Here is an 11,661-nt window from a genome sequence, read left to right as displayed (position 1 = left end):
AACATTTTTTGCATATGATCAGAGTATAACAATGACTGTCTCTAAATGACAAAAAATACTTCAAATGACTAAATGATTATAAGTCATATTACAATGCACTTGACAAAGGAATTTGATTTTTTCAACATTTTAAAAATAACAATCAGACTTACAAATAAAAGTATATTGGACCAAGAAATCAATTAATTTGTTCCCCATTGTCAATTGTACCTGGGGTTTCTGTTGGAAAATAACAATTGATTTTGGGTTTGGAAAAACCAAAGAGAGCTTTTAGCTTTTTCATTTGTCATTCACTCTGTTTTACTATCGATGTGCTTTTAATTTATTTCTTTTTTTAATAAAGAAGTTTCCAGTAGTTTTTTAAAAAAATATTTTATTTATTTATTTATTTTAGAGACAGGAAGGGAGGGAGAAAGAGAGAGAGAGAGAAACATCAATATGCGGTTGCTGGGGGCTGTGGCCTGCAACCCAGGCATGTGCCCTGACTGGGAATCAAACCCGTGATGCTTTGGTTTGCAGCCCGCACTCAACCCACCAAGCCATACCAGCCAGGGCTCTTATTTCTTTTTATCCCATTTCTATTTTTCCTTTTTAAGAATTTCTCCTTCAAAGTCCTTTCCTCACAGTAATATGTATATCTCCTTCCTTTATCCTTTCTCACCTTTTTTCACTTCCTCAGTTCCTTCTCTTTTTGTTTCTTCCCTCTACACAGTCCTTCTGGAACTTGCACAGACCCCATTTGACTTACACAGACCCTCTTAGTTTGCCCTTGTAACTCACCCAGAAATAAGCAGCTTTAGAACAACCTGCTTTCAATTAAATTTTCTTCAAAATGTATTGCCATACCCTTGGCTGATGTGGCTCAGTGGGTTGAGTGCTAGCCTGCAAACTGAGAGATCACTGGTTCAATTCCCAGTCAGGGCACATGCCTGGGTTGCGAGCCAGGTCTCAATTAGGGTGTGCACAAGAGGCAGCTGATCTACCACACATCAATGTTTCCCTCCCTCTCTCCCTCTGCCTTCTTTTCTCTCTAAAAATAAATTAATTAAATCTTTATATGTGTATATATATATATATACGTGGCCATAATTTGACATATTTTTAGGCCAAAACCATATATTATTCCCAACTTAATTAGGCTTTTCAATTTTTAGTGACAACTAAAAGTAATTGACATTCTTTTACGTTGACAAATTTATGAATCCATATTATACCTTTCTGAAACAGTCTCCCCCACTCCCATTGGTAAATATATTCACACTTTTAAGAGACATAATAGAGATAACATGAACTTTTTCTTAAACCCAGGCAAAAACAAACATATTTTATGTTAATAACTTGAAAAGACATAATTTTAACTTAAATCATCTATTTGGATTTTTGGTGATTACTGAATTCTTTTTTTTAAAATTTTATTTATTGGTTTTTAGAGAGAGAAGAAAGAAGGGAGAGAGAGAGGAAGAGAAACATGATGTGTGAGGGAGTGATCGATAGCCTCTCTCCGACACTGCACTTACAGAAACAATGTCAAAAGAATGATGGGGTGGGCTACAATTTCCCACCATTACAATTTTCCACTGTTACAGCATCATTGTTCACAATAGCCAAGACATGGAAACCACCTATGTGTCCTTCGATGGATGACAGGATAAAGATGTGGTATAGATTTTTACAATGGAATACTACTCAGCCATAAAAAGATAAAGTACCACCATTTGCGACAACATGGATGAATTTTGAGAATATCCTGCAAACTGAAATGAGTCAGTTGTATAATTTCACTCCTATGTGGGATATAAAACAAAAAGCAACAAACAAGCGAAGTCAGTCTTTATCGTCAAATTAATCATGCAAATCAGATTTAATTTTGTTTAAAAATCGGTCTGCTTTCAATTTTCCAGTTTGAATAGCTATGTTAACTTGCAATTCCTATAACAACCCAGATGCCAGAGCTCATATAACTCACATAGGTTGGTTCTGTGTCTGCATACATGACTTTTAAAAGATATTAGTTATAATTCCCTGGACTTAGGTTTATCATTTGTGGTAATGTTAGATAGGACAAGTGTTTCATTCAAGGTCTGGGAAGTTCTAGATGTTACTTCTTGCTAAATGTTAAAATGTAGCATAATATTTTGTACATGCAGCTGTAAACAGGATGAGCCGACAGGAATTCAGCTGGAAGAAAGCAGAACTGCAAAGAAGAAATCAACATGAAATTGACCAAATAGTGTATATAAGCAATAGCTAAGCCTCCATTTGGGGAGACAGAACTTGGATGTGAGTCCCCTGCATCCCTTACTTGCTGCGAGTACATAAAACTACCTTGTGACAACCATGTTCCTTTCTTTGAGTAGAGCACCACAAGTGGCAAACCCCTTGGGTTTGGTAACAATAGGTCATATTGTTTATGTACAGTTATTAATTCCTTCCCCACCTTTGCAATACTTCCTGTAGACAGAGAACATTTCCCCACCCCATTGACTTTGGGCTTGGCCATGGGACTTGGCTTTGGCAGTAGAAAGTGAGAGATGTGAAGTAGGCTGTGTCTGAGTAGAAGCTTTAGAGGTGCTGCGAGGTCTTACCAGCCCTCTTGTTCCGGCCCAATGCAGGAGAACAGCCGTGACTGTGGGTGTTGACTTCCCCAGTCTGGGTCTTGGAATGAGAGAGCACATGAAGCAGACTCACAATCCTGAACAAGGAGAGTCCGGAGCTGCCACAGCGTACCCACAGCCAGGAGCAGAGTTGCAAAACCATAGACTCCCCGTGGACTTGCAGCTGGGAGTAAATATTTGTTGTAGCAAGCCTAACCTGGTGAAAGGCTGACCAGTACTCTCTTTGAATAGCAACACCCAATACTCTGAGCAAATCAGGCCTTGACTCTTTAGCAGCCAAAGCTTGTTTACAAATAAAATAGTGTTCCGAAGTTGAAGTGTGGAAACAAGTGATGCCAGCCTCGTGACCAGTTGTTGGAGCAGACCATTCCATGGAAATATTTATGTATCCTGCCCAAATACACACAAAGTCTAGGAAATCCATTCTCAGCTGCATTCCTATGCATGCCAAAATTTCATCAGTCATACCATTTTCTTTGCTATAATATCAGCCATAAAATATGAACTGGGAGGGACTGGACTCATCAGTCCAAAGCATATTTTTATTTATGTCCATTTTAAAATGATTTTTAAACTCTAGCCTAGTCTGGCTTATAAGGAGTTGCAAAAATAGTGCAGGGAATTCCCATATACCAGCTCCCCAGATAGCTCCAAAACAGCATTCTACACAACCACAGAGCATTATTAAAAGCTGGAAGTTTTGACATAGGTTCAATACTACCAAATCATCTACAGGCTTTATTTGGATTTAATGATGTTTACACACACAATTTGTGTGTGTGTGTGTGTGTGTGTGTGTGTGTATAACTCTATGAAATGTTATCACATGTATATATTAGTGTATCCAGTACCACAATCAGGGTATAGGGCTGCTCACCCACCTTTTATAGTCACATCCTCTCCCAACTCCAAACCCTGGCAACCACTGGTCTGTTCGGCCCCTCTCTGATTTTTTCACTTGCAAAATGTTATGAAAATGGAATAATACCAGAAGTACTGGTGACCTTGTGAGATTGGGTCTTTTTCCCACTCAACACAATGCCCTTGAGATCCAACCAAGTATGTTCTTTTCACCGCTGAGTAGTATTCCACTGTTTGTTTACCTACTCACCTGTTGAAGGACACGTGGATTTTCTCTAGCACGGGGCTATTGTAAATAAAATTGCTGTGAACATTCACATAAGGTTTTAGCGAACATAAGTTTTCATTTGTCTAGGATGAATGCCCAGGAGTATGGTGATGGGTTTATATGGTAAATGTTTTTGGCTTTATAGGAAACTGTCAAACTGATTGTCAGAGGGCCTATACTATTTTCAATTCCCGCCAGCCATGTAGGAGAGATCCAATAGCAATTCATCCGTACTTGGTCAGTATTTTTTATTTTGACTATTCTAGTAGGTGAGTGTTCATACTGCCATTTATGATAAAAGTTGTTGAACAGTGTCCCCCCCCCCTTCATTCGCTCTATGGAGTGCCATGGTGTTTGCTGTGAAATAGATTTCATTGAAAAAATGTACTTGGCATTCTATATCTATTCAGCATCAACAATGTATCAGATATGAATATTTTCAAGAGTAATCTATGAGTTCTTAGTCCTTGCACTATGTTGGATAAGTTTTCCAAAGCTGACTTTGATGACCCTGTGAAAATGTTAAGCTTACTTAACATTTTATTAATATTCTCAGCTTTTTCCATAAAAAATATTAAAGCGTGTGAGCCATCCTGAAAAAGAAGAACAAAGCTGGAGTCATCACGTTCCCTGCTTTCAAATGTGTTACAAATCTACAGTAACCCAAAACAGTTTGGTATTGGCATAGAAACAGACACACAGATCAATGGAACGGACCAGAGCCCAGAAATAAACCCATGCATACATGGTCAGTTAATAATACATGACAAGAGAGGCGAGAATATGCAGTGTGGGAAGGGCAGCCTCTGCAGTGAGTTGGGCTGGGGAAACTGGACCGCCACATGTGAAGAATGAAACCAGGCCACTTCTCATGCCACGCACAAAATGAACGCAAAACAGGTTCAAGCAGCCATTTTCAGCCAGTGTGCTGCAAGATTCTTAAAACGTGCAGTTTCTGACTTCTTAATCAGGACACTGACCTCTTTTCCCTCAGACTATCAAATTTAAAAATGACAACAGTCAACACAACAATAGCTGTCTGGTGTGGATGAATCAAAATTACTCTATTTTTTTCCCGTCAGATCAGCCAAAATGTAATATATTTTTTGGTGTGCCACAGAATTTTAGTAATTATTTTATGTGTGCTATGAGGTGAAAAAGGTTGAAAATCCTGGATTAAAGACTTGAGATCATAAAGCCTGAAATCATAAACTCCAGAAGAAAATAAAGATGATAAGCTCCGTGACATCGATCTTGGCGATGGTTTTTTGGACCTGACCCCAAGGGCAAAAGCAACAAAAGCAAAAATAAACAAATAGGACTACATCAAACTCAAAAGCTTCTGCACGGCAAAGGACAACATCAACTGAAAGAGAACCAAACTGAAGGAGGGAAGATATTTGTAAATCATATATCTGATAAAGGGTTACTATCCAAAATATGTAAAGAACTCTTACAACTCAACAACAACCCGCTCCCCAAACAATCCAGTTTAAAAATGGGCAGAGGATCCAAACAGACATTTTTCCAAAAAAAGACATATAGGTGGCCAACCGGCACATGAAAAGATGTTCAATGTCATTAACCATCAGGCAAATGCAAATCAAAACCACAATGAGACATCACTGCACACCTGTCAGAGTGGCTATTATCACAAAGACAAGAAGAAAACAAGAATTACAGAGGGTGTAGAGGAAAGGGTACCCTTATGAACTGTTGGTAGGAGTACAGGGTCGGCCAAAAGTAGGTTTACAGGTGTTCATATGGAATGTAATACAATGATTAATAAATAATAATATGAGAATAAATTCTGTTTCACATATTCACAATTGTAAGCCTACTTTTTTTTTAATCTTCACCTGAGAATATGTTTAGATAGGAAGGGGATGAGAGAAAGAGACGGTGTTTGTTAGAGGTGGGGGTGGGAAGGTGGGCGGGTGACATGTGAAGGGGGTCAAAAGTTACACACTTCCAATTATCACATAAATAAATCAAGGGGATGTAATATGCAGCATGGTGATTATTGTAAATAATGCTGAATTGTATATTTGAAAGTTTCAAAGATCTTGTAAGCTCTCAGCACAAGAAAAAAAATTTTGTAACTATATATAGTGACTAGACTTATTGTGCTTATTATTTTTTGATATACACAAATATAGAATCATTGTACTATTCATCTGAAGCTAATAATGTTATATGCAATTTTACCTCAATAACAAATAATGGGTGTGTTTTTTAGAAGCTGTTTTATAAATTGATGCTTTTGCATAATATATGGCTTTGTAGATCAATGACTTTGCTAGAGAGATGGCATATCACACTCAGCACAGCACCAACATTTAAAGTTTTGCTTTAAACTCAGATTCAGTTGTACTTGAATTTTGTGGGGTTGAACAACTTTTCTACATTCGTATCATGTTTGGAGTCTTGGTGAAAAATGACACCTGCTACCTTACTGTATTCAAGGGAATTCTCGTCTCTATTTTCTTCAACACCCTCATTTTCTATTTATCAGAAATGCATCAGTAGACTGGCAAATTTTCAAAAATACAAATTGTACACAATGCCAATTAATTTGGACCAGAAAACAACAACTGCATATTGAAACAGGTCAAATTGATAAAACATACTTAATATGAATACCTTATGCCAAAAGTAGATTTTTACTACCTCAGTTTCAAGGTGAAAATTCCATTAAATTATTCACATGGGGATGAGAACTGCATCACACAATTACATACTACATACTCAACTACATATTATCATTATAACTAAGTATTCTAAAATAATTATGATTTTATATATGTCCCTATTTTTAGTTTTTTTTTTAAGTTCAAGAACTACATGTTAGTGTTTGGATTCATATTGTGAGAAATATTATTTTTAAAACCTGAGAAATAAAATATAGAACACATCCTGATGATAGGTTACTAAAAGCAGCCACATTAAGATAATATGATTGGCACATAATTAATCCACTTTATGATAAGTTAATCAATACAAGATGTAAATTGACATGCTCTTTTTCATTACATCATTTGTTATCATTTGTTATATAATATGTGGCTAAAATTATAAGTTATTCGTGATGTGGGAGTATGATAAAAGCAGAGCATTCTTTGGTAAACAAATTTACATGCATAAATTGAACTCTTATTTCACCTTTTGGGAATAATTAAATGATTCATGATTTAAAAAAGCAAAAGTAGCTTTATTAATTCTTTACATATTATGATCAAACTTTTCTTATGTGTTTAACATATTTAGTGAAAGAAAAACATTTCTACTGTTAAACACCAATTGGTCCAGCAGCTGCCAGTAGGCATCAACTAGTCCACTCAATCTCTTTTGTGTATCCAGTTTCCATGGAAGCATGGGTCTATTTTTAGGATATTTACTGTAACTGTGAAGCTTGAATTCTGGTAGGTATTTTCCCCCCACTTTTCCAGGAATGTCTTAACTATTCCTGGCTCCTTGCAAAAGTTTGAATTTTAGGTTTAGCTTATCAAATAAAAATTCTCTGGGAACTCTAATTGGAATTGAAAAGAATTTGTAAATTTGGGAGGAATGAAAATCATTATGATGTTTAGTCTCCCTACCCACGAACTTGGTGTAATCTCTCCATGTATTCAGCTTTTGTTGTTTTGCTGTGCTTTAGTGTCTGGTGTTCCTGAATTATCTTGGGATTATTTTCCTCAACAAATTTAATACTTTCTTATTCATTGGTGATTTTAACTAGCTTCCACTGCCTGACGAACTTTTACTTAGCCTCGAAGTCTCAGTTCAAATGCTGCCTCCTGGGTGAAGGCTTCCCCCATGGCTCCTGACACTCAGAGTGTTTTGCATATAATTGCAAAAGAAAATATTTGCTAATGGCTGACTATATGCCAGAGCACTGTGTCAAGCACTCTCTGAGCATTAACTCATATAATCTACAAATAAACCTCTTGAAATCAAATTTGGAGTTATTATCTCCACTTATGAAAAAATAAGCCCAGAGAAGGCAACTTGGCTAAGGCGCACAGCCAGGATGGGTTAGGGCCGGGGTGTGGGTCCAGGCAGTCCGGCTCCAGAGCCAGTGCTCTGACTGTATTATTGTACTGAAGTGTTACTGTACTGAAGTGGTTCACATGCATGCATTCACACAGCCCAGAGAAAACGTTTTGAGTGCACACACTGGATCAGCACTGCAAAAGGTGCTGGTCATACACATGGTGTTAAATAAAACAGACATTAAATAAAAATCTCACTCTAAATATATAGGTACAAACAGTGCTAAGTGCTGTCAGATGGGGGTGGGGGAGGGAAATCTAGGGTTAGATGAGAGAACTACAAAGGGGGAAGGGCATAAGGCAGGCAGATGCAAGGAGGGTCTGGGGGGAATATGTGTTCTTAGGTGGAGGTTCCAGGAAGAGAGAGTCATGAACTTGATTTAGGTAGGATATGTTGAATTTTAAGGCCTGAGGCCTAGACCAGTTAAAAAAAGAGATGAAGGGAAAAAAATCACGTGATCATATCAATAGATGCTGGAAAAGCATTTGATAAAATTCAACACCCATATTGATAAAAACACTCAGCAAACTGGGATGTATGATAATAATAAAGGCCATATACGAGAGACCTACAGCCACCATTATACTCAATGAGCAAAAACTAAAAGCTTTCCCCTTAAGATCAGGAACAAGGCAAGGGTGTCTGCTTTCACCACTCTTATTCAACATAGCACTGGAAGTTCTAGCCACAGCAATCAGACAAGATAAGGAAATAAAAGGCATCCAAATTGGAAAGATGAAAGTAAAACTGCCTATTTGCAGACAACATAATAGTGTGTATAGAAAGCCCTATAGTCTCTACAAAAAAACCCCTACTTGCCCTGATAAGTGAATTTGGCAAAACAGTAGTCAATATTCAAAAATTGATGGCATTTCTGTACACCAACAATGAACTATCAGAAAGAGAAACTAGGGAAAAAAATATCATTTACTATAGCAACAAGAATAATGAAGTACCTAGGAATAAACTTAACCAAGGAGGTAAAAGACCTATATTCAGAAAACTGTAGGACTCTGAAGAAAGAAATTAAGGAAGATACAAATAAATGGAACCATATATTGTGTTCATGGATTGGAAGAATTAAAATTATTAAAATGTCCCAAAGCAATCTACAGATTCAACACAATTCCTATTAAAATACCAATGGCATATTTCACAGATCTAGAACAAATATTTCAAAAAATTATATGGGACCAAAAAAGACCCTAAATAGCCATAACAATCTTGAGAAAGAAGAACAAAATAGGAGGGATCACAATACCTGATATCAAAGTATACTACAAGGCCACTGTAATCAAAACAATCTGGTACTGGCATAAGAACAGACACATAGACCAATGGAACTGAATAGAGAGCCCAGAAATAAACCCGTGTCTCTACAGTCAATTAATATTTGACAAAGGGGGCAGGAGCATACAATGGAGTAAAAATAGCCTCTTCAGTAAATGATGTTGGAAGAACTGGTCTGGCGCAAGCAAAAAAATGAAACCAGACCACCAACTTAAACCATACACAAAAATAAACTGAAGATGGATAAAAGACTTAAAATTTAAGTCATAACACCATAAAAATCCTAGAGGAAAACATAGGCAGTAAAATTTCAGATATCCCACATAGCAGTATTTTTGCTAATATATCTCCTAGGGCAAGGGAAATAAAGGAAAAAATAAACAAATGGGACTACATCATATTAAACAGCTTCTGGATGGCTAAGGAAACCATCATCAAAATGAAAAGGGGCCCCACTGTATGGGAGAACATATTTGCCAATGATACCTTGGACAAGAGTTTGATCTCTAAAGTATATAAAGAACTCATCCTACTCAACACCAGGAAGACAAACAATCCAACAAAAAAAATAGTCAAAGGACCTGAATAGACACTTCTTCAAGGAGGACATACAGATGGCTCATTGGCATATGAAAAAATGCTCAGCATCACTAGCTATCAGAGAGATGCAAATTAAAACCACAATGAGATATCACCTCACACCAGTCAGAATGGCCATCATTAATAAACCAACAAACAAACAAGTGCTGGCATGGATGTGGAGAAAAGGGAACCCTAGTTCTGTCTTTTGACCCAGCGATTCCACTGTTGGGAATATGCCCTAAGGATCCCAAAACACCAATTCAAAAGAACTTATGCACCTTTATGGTCATAGCAGTGCTATTGACAATAGCCAAGTGCTGGAAACAGCCTAAGTGCCCATCAGTAAATGAGTGGACAAAAAAACTGTGATACATTTACGTGATGGAATACTATGCAGCAGAAAGAAAGAACTCCTACATTTTGTGATGGCATGGATGGAGCTGGAGACTATTATGTAAGTGAAATAAGCCAGTTGGTGAAACACAAATACCATATGATCTCACCTGAGGAACCTAATGAACAAAATTAAGTAACAAGCAAAATAGAACCAGAGGCGTGGAAACATGGAACAGACTGACAGTGACCAGAGGGGATGAGGAAGGGGGATAAGAATAGAAAGAAAGGGCCCTGGCTGGTGTAGTTCAGTGGATTGAGCCCAGGCCTGTAAACCAAAAGGTTGCCGGTTTGATTCCCAGTCGGGGCACATGCGTGTGTTGCAGGCTAGGTCCCCAGTGGGTAGTTTATGAGAGGCAATCACACATTGATGTTTCTCTCCCTCTCTTTCTCCTCCCATTCCCTCTCTCTAAAAATAAATAAATAAAATCTTTTTAAAAATTAAAAAGAAAGAATAGAAAGAAAGGGAAAGGGCTGGTCAAAGGACATGCATAAATGACCCATGGACAGGGACAACTTGGGGATTGACTGTAGGGGGAGGCTGGGAGGAGGAGGGCAAGGGGAAAAAATGGGACAACTGTAATACAATAACAATAATTTTTTTAAAAGAATGGAAATAATGGAGATCTGGGGCTCACGCATCATTGGCTGGGTTGAAGATAGGGTGGTGATTACGAAGAAGCAAGCTGTGGTTAAACCTCTGGCAGGCCTAAGACTCTCCAAAAGAAAGCTGCAGAATGATGAGAAGACAGGCAGGCAGAGGAGGAGAAAGAAGGAAAGAAGAAAGTGATAGAGGTGGCAGTGTCCGCATCCTGGTATTTCCAGCACCCAAAGCGGGGCTTAGCACAGAATAGGTGCTCAGTACTTGTTGGCAGGTGGCCAAATGAATGAATGGCCCTTTCAGTGTAGCCTTGGTTAAGTCCCTTCCTTTCTGGGCCCGTTTCCCTCAGTAAAATGGCAATAGCAGCCTTGGTCAGGAGGGTGGTGGCGATCGCTGGGGCTCAGTCCACCCCCAAGTGGAGCACCCGTTATTCTGATGCCCACCAAAGTCATTGCTCCCGTCGGCTGTCGGGCGGGCGAGAGCAAGAGTGCTGAAAGCGCTCGGCCTGAGCAGGACCGCAGCTTTGCCTCCTCGGCGACAGCGGAAGGGCTCGCGCGCGAGAAGAGGTCCCGTTGCCCAGAGACACAGGGACGCTTCGGGGAGGCCAGGGAGACGCGGAAAAGGGAGGCCTGTTGTGGGGAGGGGAGGAACACGGTCATCACCTCTGCTAGAGACCCCTCCGAGGGGTGGGTGCGAAGGACGGAAGTAATAGGTGAAAAGGAGAGAGAGACTGGGAAGATTTAGATCTGAGAGACCCCAGGGCACGCGGAGACTTTCACCTGGGACCCCTGCAGCGCGCAGGAAGGATAGGTGAGGACTGACAAGGGGGTGCCACACGCCAAAGCTGGAAGAACGAATGACCGATCACATCCCGCTGGGCAGCCCAGGGGCGCGCATCTGTCCAGGGCAGCGCTGGGAAGACTTGGAGAGTGCTCGGGCCCCGGCCACTTCTGGGGGGCGGGTCCGAAGCGCCGCAGTCCGCAGGAGCCTCCAGCCGC

Source organism: Phyllostomus discolor, chromosome 8 (genome assembly GCF_004126475.2).
Source record: "Phyllostomus discolor isolate MPI-MPIP mPhyDis1 chromosome 8, mPhyDis1.pri.v3, whole genome shotgun sequence".
NCBI lineage: Eukaryota > Metazoa > Chordata > Mammalia > Chiroptera > Phyllostomidae > Phyllostomus > Phyllostomus discolor.
This window is presented reverse-complemented; position numbering follows the sequence as displayed.